The sequence below is a fragment of the Neopelma chrysocephalum genome, unplaced genomic scaffold (assembly GCF_003984885.1).
Source record: "Neopelma chrysocephalum unplaced genomic scaffold, ASM398488v2 Primary Assembly neopelma1_360, whole genome shotgun sequence".
NCBI classification, from domain to species: Eukaryota; Metazoa; Chordata; class Aves; order Passeriformes; family Pipridae; genus Neopelma; species Neopelma chrysocephalum.
Genome location: NW_020898024.1, coordinates 324,444 through 334,145, shown reverse-complemented (window position 1 = coordinate 334,145; position 9,702 = coordinate 324,444).

Sequence of the window (9,702 nt, the reverse complement as noted above, 5' to 3'; positions counted from 1 at the left end):
GGGGGGAGAGGGGAGGGGGGGTGGTCCCGGGAGTTACAGGAGGGGGTGCAGTGGATGCGGGAGGGAGAGGGGGGAGAGGAAAGGTGGGGGTCCCGGGAGTTACGGGAAGGGGGACTCCGGGAGTTACAGGAGGGGGAGGCGGTGGATGGGAGAGGGAGGGGGCCGTCGTACCAACGGGATGGTGGGAAGTACCGGGGGAAGAGGGGAGGAGGGGGTCCCGGGAGTTACGAGGGGGGTGGTGAGTGTGGGAAGGAAGAGGGGCTCCGGTACCGGGGGAGAGGGGGAGAAGGATCGGGGCAGAGGGAAGCTGGGAGTCTCGGGACTTGTGGGGAGGGGGCGGTGCTCGGCTAAAGGAGGGGAGGTCTCTGATACTGGGGAAGAGGGGGAGTCCTGGAAGTCACTGGGGCAGTGCACAGCTAAAGGAGGGGGCTTCTCCGGTACAGGGGGTCCCTGGTTTTAGGGGTGTGCAGGGATGCAGGGACAGTCCGCAGGTGGGGGGGGTCCCACCTGCAGAAGGATTCCCAGGATCCCCCCGAACACAAAAGGTGTCCTCATGCATACAGCTGGAGTGGATCCCAGGGGGGTCCCAGCTGCAGGGCAGGTGTGGGGAAGAGGCTGGGAAAGGGGTGACACCCACCCTGGGGTGGGTGTTGCCAGCCCCTCAGGTGCCCCCCATCACCCACGGGCTGTGCCCGAGGCTGTGGGGCAGAGCCAGGACCCCCGGGCTGGGCACTGGGGACAGAGGCCCTGCTGCTCTTTAGGGGCAGAGCCTCCTGCCCTCTCCACCCCCACACAGGGGTCCTCAGTCCCTGAAACCCCCTGATCCTCCACCACAGTGTCCTCGAGGGACAGGGACGTGACACTTAACCCTGCAGGACAGTGACATGGAAACCGGGACAAGGCTGGATGGGGAGTGGCAGTGCCACATGGGACCCCAGTGACACCCAGCAAAGCCACTGTCCCCAAGGGGGTGATGGAGGGAGAGAGATGCAGGACACAGAGCAAGCAGGAAGGAGAAAACCCCAAAAGGATTTTCAAAGGGAAGGAAAATCTCTGTCCCTTTCCCGGGCGCAGGCGCAGGAACGGGCACAGAGCACTGGCAGCCCCCGGTGTCCCTGTCGGCGGTGCCAGCGGGGATGAAAGGCCCCTTGTTCACCGACATCCTCTCCAGCCCTGTTTCTGGAGGAAAATGTTTTTCCCAAAGGTTTGGAGTGAGGAGGAGGGGGGCTTTGCATCAGCTTTCCGGCGTGATCCATGCTCGGGTCACCCAGCCCTGGCTGTGGCTGCAGGGTGGGAGACTGCTTGGGCAGAGGGAAACTTGGAAGGCAGAGGGAAACAACGCTGGAAATATTGGGAGTTTTCACCCCAAGTCACACAGGGAGAAGCCCTGGTGTTGGCATCACCCTGCGATGATGTTGCCCAGGCAGCACACAGTGCCAGCCCCCAGCAGGGTGAGGGGGGGACAGGGGATGGTACCTGAGTGTCTCTGAGCCTGGTGAATCCACCGGGAAGCTCCCAGCCCTGGAAGTGGGACAACACCGCCCACTAGCACCAAAACCTTCATCCAAGTTCAGCTCATCCCCAGCGATGCTGCCATGCTGCTTCTCTGTATCAGGATGGCTTTGTTATTTGGGGTCACTGCACTGACCCGGGGACGCTGCACTGACCTGGGGACACTGCACTGACCCACTGCACTAACCTACTGACCCGGGGACACTGCACAGCTCTGGGGACACTGCACAACCTGTCCCTGCCCCCTCCTCCCTGGGACGGGGGCTCAGCAGATCTGGGGTCACCCCAGAGCTGCCAGCCCCAAACATCCCCCTGGCAGAGTCCCCAGTGTCACCCCTCCCTGTGTCACTACACAACATTTACCCTCCATTTCCAGTCTCCCCAGTTGCTCCCAGCAGCCCTCCAGCCAGGTGAGCTCCAGGGTGACACTTGCAGGGATGCATCTGTTCCCACGGGGAATCCAGGGACAAACCAGACCAGCACTTGCCCAGCCAGACCAGCAGAATTTGGGGTGAGGGCAGAGGGTGATGGACACCCCTCTCCAGAGCACACCAGCTCTGAGCCAGGTGTGGATGTGCCCCATGCCAAGCACAGAGAGATCCTGACAAATCCCTTCCCAGCGGGGCTAAAAGCCTGTTAAAATAATGCCTGATAAGGGAATTAAGCTGCTTAGATACGTGGCAGCAAAGGCAGGGGAGGGCTGGCACAGTGCTGGCATTGCTGGGTCCCCCAGACCCCAAGAAAGGGAAAAAACCCCAAAATCCTGCTGGGAAGAGGACCTGGGTCATGCAGTACCCAAGGGATGAGCTGGGCACAGTCTCTGCCCAGACTGGGGAGGAATATGAGGGGGTTTGTCCCAGCAGCAGAACAGAAACATCTCATTTCAGCAGGGAAAGGCATCTGAGGCCGAGCAGCAGCAGGATATTCCCAAGATTCTGGGTGAACCAACCTGGAAACATGGAGTTTTTAAGCCACACAAGCCTCTTCGAGCCCTGCACTGTGCTTCCCACTGCCTTTTAAACTCCAAAATCGTGTTTCCAAAACAATTGCTTTGCAAACTGAAATAAAAAGGGGTTTTTTTGCAGCCAGCCTGTCACAACAGAACTGTCCTCAGTTCCCTGTGAGTCACCGTCCTGCTCCATCACCCCACAGCCCCAGTCCCAACCACCACCTCCTCAGGTGAGCTCTGGGATTCCTTTGGTGACACATCCGTGCTGCTTAACGAGGATCAGCCTGAATTTTGCAGGATTGGGCTCCACAAAGGCTCCTTGTTCCAGGGAAGGGCTGGCACTGGCCCAGGGCACGGGAAGCCGTCACCTCCCGGGGGGTTCCTTCCCTGGGGAAAGGGCTTGGAGGAGCCTCCTGGGGGTGATGGAGCTGCTGGATGTGTGGAGGGATGCACGGAGGGGATGCATGGATGGGATGCATGGAGGGGATGCATGGATGGGATGCATGGAGGGGGTGGTGTATGCATAGAAGGGATTCATTCGTAGTGCCACCAGGTTTGGGGACGAGCAGGAATTGTCCCTGGGGCTCTGGATGAGGACAATTCCCCCTCCAGCACATCCAGCTCAAATCCCATCTGTCCAACAGGTCTGAAAGGCAGGGAAGTTTGGCCAAGGGCCTGTCACCACCTCCCCAGGCAGGGCCAGGGCAGGGACAGGGGGACAGACAGGAGCACAGGGATGGTTTTGGGGGTGGCACAGCACAGCACCCATCACGCATAGCCTGGGACTAATCCTGCATGGAGGGGACAAAGGAGAGACAAAGGGAAGCAGGGAGGAAGGAAGTACAGATGGACAGACAGCACTTCTCCATCCAACTACAGGGATGGAGCCAGTGACAACCCATCAGGACCAAGCTCTCCTCCATTCCTGGAGTGCAAATCCTATCTCTGATCCCTCGCCAAGCATCTCCTTCCACCCTGAGCACTGGCAGGATGAGTCCCACACGAGTCCCAGCCCTTCCCCTGCCCTGTCTCCCCGCTGCCATCAGCCCCGAGCGTCTCGCAGGAGCAATCGAGTTAAAATGAAGTAATCACTCTTCAAGTATAGTCATTTGCAGGAAAAATATAGGCCCTGCTGTGATTGCAAATGGTCTCCAGTGGAACTGTCCCTCCCACTCGAGGGAGAAATGTTTGCAGCTTGGGGTGCTCGGTGACAGCAGCCGCCAGTGCAGCCCAGCCCCATCACATCTCGTGGCTTCTCCCAGGCTGGGGGTAAAAAGCTGGGATTTGGGGCTTTTAATCTCTTAGGAGTCCACGGTACTTTGGGGAGGATTTTTTTTTTCTCTCAAATATCTCTGTAAACCCCACTGATTGAGGGAGAGGGGCTGCCCTGAGCCCTTATCCCGGTAGCTGCGGGATGGAGCTGCGGCACCCACCGGCCTCCCCCAAACCAGCTGGAGCATCTCCACACTGACCAGGGCTTTCCATGCCAAAACTCACTAAATTTTAATTTCTTTCAGAATACCACCTTTACTGCCAGCACAATAATTCCCCATTTTTCCCCATTAAACCCACAGGACACAGAGCCCTCGCCCCCCTCCCTGGCTCGCTCCTGGCGGTGCCTTCCCTGCAGCAAACAGCTTGGGGACACAACCTCCAACACTGAATTTTAAGTCATTTCACCCACAAATTTTCCCCTTCTGCCTTTTTTCCTCCTTTTCCCTTTTCTCCAGCCTCCCTCCCTCCTCCCCTCACATCCCCCTTTTGCTTTTTCTCTGCCTCCACCTATTACACCCCCATCCAGTTCCTTCCCTCCAACGAGTCTCTGCTATTTTCTCAAATCACCTGCATTTTGCTAATGCCAAAAGCCCTTTTTCTTTTCTTAACAGACAAAATAGATTATCTCATCCTGCTGTTCTCCTCCCCGTCTGTCCAGCCCCGAGCGGTCAGATGCCCGACGCGGTGCCGTGGCCGGATGTAATGGGGCTATTAGATGAGTTATCACAGCCTGAAAGGATGAAATAACTCCTGTGCCTTCATCCAAAGAAAACTCCCTATTCCTGTTCAATGCAAGGGATGAACAAGAGCTTCCAGAGGAAATAGCCAGGAAAATGTTAGAAGATGTTAGGAGATGTTATTTAAGACCCGACCCTTCGCCAACCCGCCTCGTGGTTTGGGCTCAAAGGGCACTGGGGTCTCTCCATAGGGAATTGGGAAGCCCAAGGATCAGTGCCAACACCCAGAGCTAAATCCTCACCCGGGTGCTGCTCCAACAGCATGTTTTTGAGCGCTCAGTGGCACGGCCTCACGGATGCCCCACGTGGGGCTGAGTCCGGGGACCACACGCATCCAGCAAACTGCTATTTTTTCACCCCAGGCACTAATTCCAAGGAGAAAAGTGTTGCTTTTCATCTCAAAAGGAGCTTTCTCAAGCTGCCCCTGCGTTTCCCATGAGCTGCACGCAACGTCCCCAGACCTGCAGGTGAAACATCCAGCACATCCCATGGCAGCATCCCAGTCCCCGTGGGAGATGCTCTGGAGCCAGCGAGGCAGCTGGGAGCCCCTGGGCTGGCCCTGCACGGCTCCAACTGATCTCCCAGTGCCACCAGTTCCCCCAGTGGGATTTTACAGGGATTTCCTCAGAGTGATGCAAATGCCCAGGTCGTCTCTCCATAGGCAGCAGCTCCACTTCAAAATCTAAAATCCCAACACTTATCAGGGCTCTGCTTGTCCCCCCTCTGCCACCCCACTGAAACGTCCCATTTCAGTCCTCCATGGAGTGTGACAGATGTGGGGACACTGGTACCATTGGTGTCACCTCCAAGCCCACCTGGGGTTGCACCCACTGCACCCACCAGCTGCTTTGCTGCCACTCTGGCAGGTTTAGCCCAAATGTTTCCTCCAGCCACCCTTTTTTGGGGCCTATTTATCTCACTTTGAGTCATTTTTGTCTCTTTTTTAACTCCTGGAAAGACCTCCATGATGGTGGGGTTGAAATAGAGGAGTAGCTCTGCACTTCCCTGTGGTTCCTAACCCAGTATCCATCAGCTTTTTCACATAAAACAGTTAAAAATCACATTACTGGGGACACAAGATTCTGGTTTAGTCCCTTCCCCACATCTGGAAATGTCTGGGAGAGCCATATTTGCTCCTGGAATTTTTACAAACAGCTTTTTCACCCAAAAAATATTCCAGAGTACCATGGAATGTCTGTCCGTCCAGCCACTCAGCACTTATTCAGCCCAGCTGCCATTCCAACTGGGTGGATTTCCCTGTCCCCAAACTTTGAAATAAAATTAATGTAATTTAAAAACAAACAAACAAAAAACCCACCAAACCAAAACAAAAACACAAACAAACAAAAAAACCAAAACAAAAACCAAAACAGAATAAAGGCATTAAACCCAAGCAAATTTTCACCAAAACTCTCTGTGCCACCTCCTTTGGTATTGCCTCAGAGAAGGGTTTTTGTTTTTTGAGGGGGGAGGCAAATCATCCAAGTGTCAGCTCTCCTCCCTCTTGTTTGGCCTCCTCTGAGCATCAGCAGCTCTGGTTTGGTGGTTTTCCAAACCCCTCTGGAGAAAGGATGCGCTCGGCAGTTTGTGACAAAAAGGGCTCACTGGGCATTTAACGGGAACAAACAAAACCAAATGGCTTTGGAACCAGCAGAATCCTCTGATCCATCAGTTCTTTTCCCAAATTAAGATGGTTCAGGCTCACAGTTTCCAGTAGGAATGTTTCGGGTCTGCAGCCAACAGGAGGAAAAAAAGAAAAGTTAAAACACGGTTTAAAAAGGATAAAAGATGTGAGTTGGTGCTTTTCTTCACCTGGGCAACTTTTCAAGCTGTTTCAAGAGATGTCCCTGCAAAGTCACACAGGGGTGATGACACCTTTGGGTGTCATCAGGGCAACATGGGGCTCAAAAGCAGCATCTCCCCAAAAGCAGCATCTCCTCAAAAGCAGCATCTCCCCCCTCCCGCTGTGCTCCCCCCACACACACTTGGATGATTCCCTTTGGACACACACCTCAATTCTGCATCAACCCCCAAACAATGACCCCAGGCCCAGCTCCTGCACTGTCCCAAGCTGGAAAGATGCCTGAACAGGATGATTTTTTTGCATTAATCCCCTGAGAATCCAGAGATGGACAAACTCCATCGCACAACCCGAGTACTGGAGGCACAGGAAAAAGCAGCGATGGGAAAAGCAAGGAGCAAGCAAGGATGATGTCCCAGCACAGCTGGATCCTCTCAGCATCTCCCTCTCCTTCCTTATTTACGGCTGGAGCTGAATCCTCCTTGTTCATCTCCTTGGCAGAGGATCAGAACTCATCAATTCTCCATTCACCGCCAAGCGTCGTGTTTCTTTCCATACATTTTTTTTTTAATTATCTGACAATGAAACAATTTAAAGGAGGATTAAAAAAAAAAACACAGAGAGGCCAGAAACGGCCGTCAGTGTGCTTAGAAAATGAAATAAAATCTCCTTGGACATCCCATCCCACCGCCCTCGCCACCACACAGAGCCGGGAGCATCAGGCACAAGCTTTAAGGTGAAGGATTCAAGAGTTTATGGGATTGTCCAGCCCCCATCAGAGGTGTTAAATGAGGGATTCAGGGATAAGCCAAGGATTATGTAAAGCAGGTCTTTAAGGACAATGTGTTTTTCATTCAAAGGTTCAGGCATGTCTAATAAAAGGGGATCTACGTCAGAGCCAGGGGGCTCTGCCAGCACGGCTGGGTTTGGGGAGAGAGGGGCTCCAAATGGGAAAATAACAGCCCTAAGCCTTGGAAAAACCAGGAGGTGGGGATGGACCCGGCCCCAAGACTCTCCACTCTTCACAGGAGGAGAAGGATGGTGGCTGCAGTGACCATGAAGATGAGAGAAAAGGGGTCGGTACAGCCCCTTCACAGGGTGATCCTGAGCACCCCTTTCTCTGCCTGGAAAAGGGAATTATTTTGCAGATTGTTTTACCTGTTGGTGTATCCCAGCCCTGGGATGCCAGCCCAGCATCCTGACCCGATGTCCAGGAGATCCAGCAGGATTTGGACCACCTCTGGCTGTCGTGGGACAGCCACTGAGATGTAACACCAAAATCCCCCCCAAAAACCCCTTCCCAGTGATCCCTCCAGCCTCAGCTTTCCTAATTATTCCTAAGAGAACCAGACACACCTTCAATTTCTCCACCGAAGAGGTAATAGATTATTATTCCCTTTAATTAAAAAGTGTGTCAATTTTATAAGCAGTTAATTAATAATTCCACATTAACTTGATTGCTGGGAAGGCACTGTGCTCCTGGGGTTGGGCTCAACCTGCTGGGCTCAACTCCTCCTCCTAAACCAGGGGGTAAAATCTCTGTCCTCAACAGGTTTTAGGGATAAAATCACAGCAAGTGTCACCCTGGTGTCACCCAGGTGCTTGCTCCCACCCTGCTCTGCACAAACTTATTGTCAGCACTTCTGCTTTCAGGCCATGACTGAGTATAAGCAAATCCAATTAATCAGTGGCTGCATAAATCATGATAATATGATAAATTATAGCTCATTGACAATAGCAGGAGGAGCACAGAGCATCACTCCTTCCCCTGGCCAGATCCAGGTGCTGAGGAACCATCTCCTCTTCCTCCTCTCCCCACCCACTCCCAAACCCTCAACTGCAAAGTGGATTTTCGTGCATCTCTCCTACAAAAAAGTGCAATTCCAGGATATGAAGTAGTCATTAATCACCCGGAAATTGTGCTTGTTAGAGGAGAAACATCAACAAAATAATCATAAGTCGTCTGCCAGCCCCCGTTTGTGGGGGCACACGTTTGTAAGGGGATGGAGAGGCCTCTCATTTGGCTGCTTTAATTAGTGATTAACCCTTTGCCACACGGTGCAGAGTGTGGGCACCACGTCTCTCTCCCAACCCACCAGGGACACCCTGTGTGTCCCACCAAGGGGTTCTCAACCCCCTTGAATGCTCTGGGCCGTGGGGACCAGTGGAGCTCCGGGGCTGGCACAGGGAGGGATGGTGTTAGGGAAGGAATCTGCTAATTCCACAGGACTGCGCTGAGCAAACCAGGATTCATACATGGGCTGCTCTCAGCACCCAGAGAAGTCCAATCTCACATGAGGAATCATTTTTAAGCCCTGCTGTTTGTTCTGCTGTGACAGGTCGATGGGGAAGGCAGGAGGCTCCGCTTCCCTTTTCCCCCTCTGATCTCATCAGCTTTAATTGGAAGAATAAATGAGACCTTTCCTTCAAGATAATTATACAAAACATTGAATTAAATTACTATCAGAGATTTTTTTTCCTCTCCACTTGTGTCAGGCATCTGTTGTTTTAAATAATCATCTGATGAACATTTCCCTGCAGCTCTCCCTGCCTGTGGTGGGTGCATTCGTCCCAGATAGGGGGGCTGGAAATAAATCAAAGAAAAGGGGCTTTTCTCCCTAAAATACAGAATGGCTTGGCTTGGAAAGGCTGGAAAGCTTATCCACTTCCACCTCCTGCCACAGGCAGGGACACCTTCCACTAGCCCAGGTTGCTCCAACCTGGCCTTGATTGCTCCAACTTCCAGGGATGTTGATGAAGTGCTGGGAGAGCTGGAGTTGAGCACAGCCCACACGAGGCTCCTGGGGTCGGGCTTAACCTGCTGGGGTCAACTCCTCCTCCTAAACCAAGGGATAAAAATCTCTGCCGTCAACAGGTTTTTAGGGATAAAAACCACAGCAAATCACAGCGAGTGTCACTGTGGTGCCACTCGGGCGACAGAGCTCAAAACGATGATCTTAGAGGTCTTTTCCAACCTAAATAATTCCAGGGTCCTGCGATCACACAGATGCAGCAGGACGCTCCTGTGCCCACCCACCGAGGCTTCTGGGTTGGCACAAGGAGCTCAGCTGCGCTGACATTGGCACAGTTAACGATTTTAGGAGGAGTGTTGGGACAACCAGCCGGGGACACAACCAGCCGAAACGACTTCACTGAGCCCCCACCCACTCATCGCAGAGGTGGCCGGGCCGCCTTAAGGCGGGAGTGGGCGGGGCCGACCCGGGGGGGCGGGACTGCCCTGGCGGTGTCACCGGAGAGAGCCGAGCGGGGCCGAAGTGAGCCGAGCGGGGCCGAAGTGAGCCGAACGGAGCCGAAGTGAGCCGAGCGGGGCCGAGCGAAGCTGAACGGAGCCGAGCCGGGTCGAATGCAGCGGGCGGCAGCGCGGGTGCTGCGGGGGGCGCGGAGCCCCCCAGTTCGGACCCCCCCAG